Below are 5,307 nucleotides of genomic sequence, written 5' to 3' on the forward strand. Positions count from 1 at the left end.
TTTTTAAAGGCTAATTTAAAGCTAATGGTAAAAAAAATTCTAAGTCAAAACTGAGGGGCAAAAATCTTTTTGAAGAACCTTTATTAATTTGTCATCAAACTCCAATCAAAGTTCACGTTAACCCAGGATTAGCTTAATCGGGCTTTGAACAACTGGGCCCTAACCTTTATTCTTGATAGTCAAATAAATCTTTTACAATTTTTTTTAACGCCAGGTGATCTTGGTAAAATTAGTATAAAATGAATACATTTAGAGTTCTTCCTGGACGATTTTTAGAGGATCGAGCATACAGACAGAACTCAATTCCGTGTAAATAACATCTGGTACCACTGGTAAATACAAGAAGGTATCGCATTTCACGTGAAGCTTTTCTTTCCTGAATTTTTTAGAATTGAAAGCAGGGAACATTCTCTTTATTAACTGTTTTAAAACTATTTTTTGCTTTGCGATGGTAACTCCGCGCTTCACTAGTTATTACGGGATTTCTTTCTTGTGGACGCTGGGAAATGTCCATTAGTTGTCCAGAATTGGTTTCACAGTGATAAAAATGAGTAGAAAAATTCTCTGCAATTCTGTTAAGTACGTCAAAACATCCCAGCACGTTTTCTGTAACCGGTCACTTGAAAGAAAACTTTCTGTGGCCCCTGAGTTTGTATAACAAAACAAGAAAAAGCATTTTTCGTTTTTCACACTCATTTTATTTGGGTTAGTATACGTGTATGGAGTAAAGTATTTTCATAAAATAATGTTTTAATCAGTGTCAGTGAGCGCACGCTCATACTTGCTGAAAGTCGTGTTTCTTTAACTTAACGGAGACACGGTAAATTTTCTGTGGTTTAAACAGGAAACCTTTTATCCGTGTTTCTGTAAAATTAGTAGAAACGCCCGTGGAGGATTCAGTAGTGGAAACGTTCGTTCACGGTTCGCTTGTGTAGTTTCTGTCGGCGAATTTTTACAAATTTCTACTCTTGTTTAGTTTTGTAAATTTATGGAAGCGCACTATTTGTTCTGTGACTTATAAGTTATCGTATGACTAGAGGTTTACTGGAAAACTTGAGTAGAAAAATTGAAACAAATGCTGTCCGAATTATTGATGATACTACCGTCATTATCAAGGTAAAGTGACTTTTTCTTATAAGTCACAGAAAAAATTGTGTGCTTCCAACATATCTAAAATATACAATTAAGGCGGCAATGAGGATTACAATTTCTGCGAGAAGTCATTAGTACAGCTTATTTCTCTAGAATCGTTTCCTTTCTCGTTTACTTGTTGAATCTCTTTGCGATCTGTTCTCGCCATTAAAGAAAATTTAATGTGGCGGTCATGTGCAAACTAAGACTCGAGGTAAACTCCAGATAAACGTCTAATTTACACAGCGATATACAGCTGAATATATAGATATTTGGTCAACTTTCACTCCGTGAAGGATGTTTTTGGTGCTCAGCTTCAAGCAATATAACCTGCCAAAAATAAAAGATAATGCATTTAGCTAAGTGCCTTAAAATATAAACCACCCTTCACACTATAGTTCTTGTTAATTCCACGGGAAATTTACGTCTCAGTCAAGTCAGAGTTGATCGAGAGAACTTCTTAAAGTGAGGTAAAGCAAATGTATTTATACAATATTAGATTTAAAGCTAGAAGCTTGTAGGACCTTGTAATCAAAAAAATATTTTAAACAAACAAAACACAAACTTATTAAAAATCCCAACTGGTAAGGAGGCTTACCAGTTGGCTATTTACAAAGCGTGACCGTGAATTTGAACAGGATACTACCCCCAAACAAATCCAGCTAGTGGTCAGGGAGGGGACTCGAACCTGGGACCTCCAGATTACGAGTCTGTGCCTCTAACCACTCGGTCACACCGCCTCGCCTTAGTATTGTCAAAATGATCAACGTCGTTCCCAGAAAAACATGGGAATGTATCAAAATGATCAGACACAAAATGATGAACATCAACAAACCATTTTTCTCAGCCATGCCCATCTGCATGTGGCCTGTTCCGTATCCCATTTTGTCATTAAGCCTTCGCACTCTGAAGTAAAAAGAAAATGAAAGAAATGTAACTTAGTATGAAACGCTTATAGCTTTATGGAACGGGTGTGAAGGTGGGAGAGCTCATACAAAGAGGGTGCGCTGTGTTTGAGAATGACAAAGTTTGAATCTTTTGTTAAGTATGGAATCAGGTGCGTAAACTCTTTTTAACCCCATGGGTTTTCGTTTCCACGCCTCCACATTTTTCTTGTCCCTGTTCCATGCATTAGTGTTGTAAATTAGTATGTGGAAATAAAGAAACTTGAACTTGAAACTCAAATAAATTCAGTCAGAAATTAAAATAGAATCTTTAAGTCTGTGATGCATGTATCATTAACAGACATTCCTGGTGTGTGCCTGCCTTGAAGTATTACTTATTAGTGTTTACTAGTAGAAGAGCTATTTTTTTGCTGCTTAGAAGCAAAGAACACTTTAGCATTAACTTTCATAATTGATCTCTACACTTACTGCTTCTTCAAGTAGAAGAACAGAACCAGCAACACGATGCAGAAGACAGCCAGAGCGAAGATGAAGATGCCGTACATTAAGAAAGCTTCCTGATTCGTCATGATCTCTGGCATGATTGTCTTGGGTTCAGATTCGCCCTTGGGCTCTGCGGTACCTTCCCCCTCCGGTTCAGCATGGTGGTCCAGAAGGTGTCGTAGTGGATACATGGCTAACATGGATGAAGGCAACAATCATGAGGTCAGTGGACTTTTAACGTGCATATTTCATGTCTTGTTCTAACGAACAGGATTGCTTTCGCTACCTCTAGGCTAAAGTATTTACTTTTTCTAAGGGAAGGTCACATCAAACACTGAACGATTCCTTCTCAGTGCTGAAGGCATTTGTTTCTGTAGCCTCCCACGGAGTCTTTGTTAAGGGAGTCAATACGATTCCCTTAAAAACAACTGCGTGCGAAGATATCAGTTTACCGGGGAAGCTTCATGAGTATACGTTTGTACGTTATTACAGCTCGTAGTTAACACAAAACAGATAGATATAAAATAAAAACCCTATTCCAATTAAAAAATAAAAAAGATTTATTTGTACGTGATGAACAAATAATCCTTCGACATCAACAGTGGTAGTCCGTCATGCAGAATTTTGGATGAAATCACCGTTATTGAAATTTTTGAACATTATCATTGAAATAACAATTATTGAATCTCTTGTTAACGTAGGTTGACACTATCAAAGTTTATTTACAAAAAAATCCTTGTCTTGTTTTTAAAATCCGGATGACTAAAATCGTCGTCTTGGCTACAATAACATGTCTTTAATTTGTTCCGTCGGGTCATTGTTTCAATTGTGGTCTTAGCAACGGCTCGATTAAGGTAATAGAAACAATTTATGGAATTTTATTCTTTTAAGTGCTTCAGCAATACTGTTGACGCACATCGACATTTGACCACTCTGCAGCTAAAGAGGAAGACTTTAAACTTCCGAAACGAATCTTACCAGTGTTCATATGGTTTCTGTGATAAAATCGTAGATGGACATTTTCCATTAGAAAATGACATTTCTTTTGAGAGTTAACTGTCCTAGTTTTCCATTACCATTGAATTCCGTCAATTATCTTAGCAAAGCCTATGAACAGGGGTTACATCGAAGAGATCCGTAAGCCTTAAGTGTCTTTAAGGAAGATTTTGCGTTTATTTATGGCTCATTAATAGGAAAGTTATTGAATCCTTCGCAAACGATGTTGAACACAAGCTAGGAGAAAATGCTTTATGATTTTGGTGGGAAGACACACAATAATCAAGTAGATGTTTCTCTTTGGAAAGATATAATTTAACAGACTCCGCCAGACGAAACAACTATATCATATGTTTGGTTTGTCAACAGAGTTGGATAACTAAAGGTAAATTGGCCACCGTAGAGAGATTCGAGTTGTGAAGTTTCGAGCGTCAACCCTTCGTAAGAGGGAATCGCTCTGACGAAGGGCTAAATCTCGAAACGCACGTCAGCACTCGAATCTCTTTATGGCGGCCAATTTACCTTGAGATATCAACTCTGTTGACAAACCAAACATTCGTTTCTACTTCCCACCGTCGCAGCAGACACTATAATTAACCCCCTTATCCAACTATATCATAATAAATTTTGGAAAAACACCAAAAACGCCTGCCTTTAGGACGGCGGAAAAGAAATTGTAAATTCTTTCTCTGACCTTGTCTCCTGCTCAAATTGTAAGAATAACCGAAGGAAGAACGAACTTTCGAAGTGTAATATAAAAAACAGAAAAATAAGGTTGGTAAATTGTTGAAAAACTTCTACAATCGGTCAGTGTTGTTTTATTCAATCAAGGTTAGTTTTGACTATCGTCTTCTCATTTTTAATGTTGTACTCAATTTGAATTTCAAAGACATGAAATTACGGTTTTTTTTTTTCAGTGGTAAATAACAAGTGAGCAGAATAAAATTTTGCCACTTAAGTTGGAAGCAACCGCTCTGAAATCGATAGAAGTGGAAAAAGATTCCTTTTTTACGAAACGGTACTGTTTCAGAGAAAGTAAACAACTAGCGCCGGATAATCGTGAGGAATGACCTTCATAAGAAATTCATAAGGTCCTTCAGAATTTTTAATTATCACGAAACGCAATTACGAATTGCCACGCAAAAGAATTGTACAACCAGAAGAAGCTTTTCATACAACATCAAGAACCTTAAATTCCTCTAGTGCGGTCAAAGATCGTGCAAATATAGATCGTGAAAAGATCTGACGCAAATATCGGCAATATTCGATTCTTAAGGTATTGTGTTCATTACTTCTCGAGTAAGAGTGCCGTTTTCTAAGAATGAGTGTAGTTCGTTTACTGAAGCCGTCACTTGCTGATCTGTCATCTATTAAACGACGAAAAGATTTAATTAACGAAAAAATCCTTCTTGTCTTTGCTTCAATATCTTTGATCGGTTAAGGTAATCTTTGCGGGTTAAAATCAAGATTCTCAAACTTTAAGTAACACTTATAGCTTTGCCAAGGTTTCGCAAAACTTCAGTTTTGGAGGGAGTTGAAAGAAAGTTTTACGAGTTAAAAGCTCTGAATTATTCCCACTCACCTGTTGTAATTCGGTGGTAACAAATGGATGGGTCCTGTCTCAACTTTACCTCAAGGCACCTCTTAGCAAATGAGGCTTCTTTCAATGAGCAATAGTTTATTGTCAAGCTCTTGTTTACGCCTTCATACCAGAATAATTATCGATATCAGACCTTCGACGTGACCCCCAGTTGCTCTCATTGACCATATTTGCTGGAGTAAATATGTGCCT

The 5,307-nt window shown here is 36.9% G+C and overlaps 1 long non-coding RNA gene across 1 annotated transcript; it reads right to left on the reverse strand.

The window, feature by feature from the left end:
- Nucleotides 1-675: 675 nt before the first annotated feature.
- LOC146470368 (uncharacterized) lies at nucleotides 676-5,232 on the reverse strand. The gene is made up of 4 exons (XR_014867093.1): nucleotides 5,098-5,232; nucleotides 2,505-2,712; nucleotides 1,967-2,037; nucleotides 676-1,461 (listed from the first exon to the last, which is right to left on the reverse strand). It is a non-coding gene; the product is annotated as an uncharacterized LOC146470368 (long non-coding RNA).
- Between the last annotated feature and the right edge of the window lie 75 nt (nucleotides 5,233-5,307).

Source organism: Pavona decussata, unplaced genomic scaffold, assembly GCF_977016875.1.
Source record: "Pavona decussata unplaced genomic scaffold, jaPavDecu1.1 SCAFFOLD_114, whole genome shotgun sequence".
Classification (NCBI taxonomy): Eukaryota; Metazoa; Cnidaria; class Anthozoa; order Scleractinia; family Agariciidae; genus Pavona; species Pavona decussata.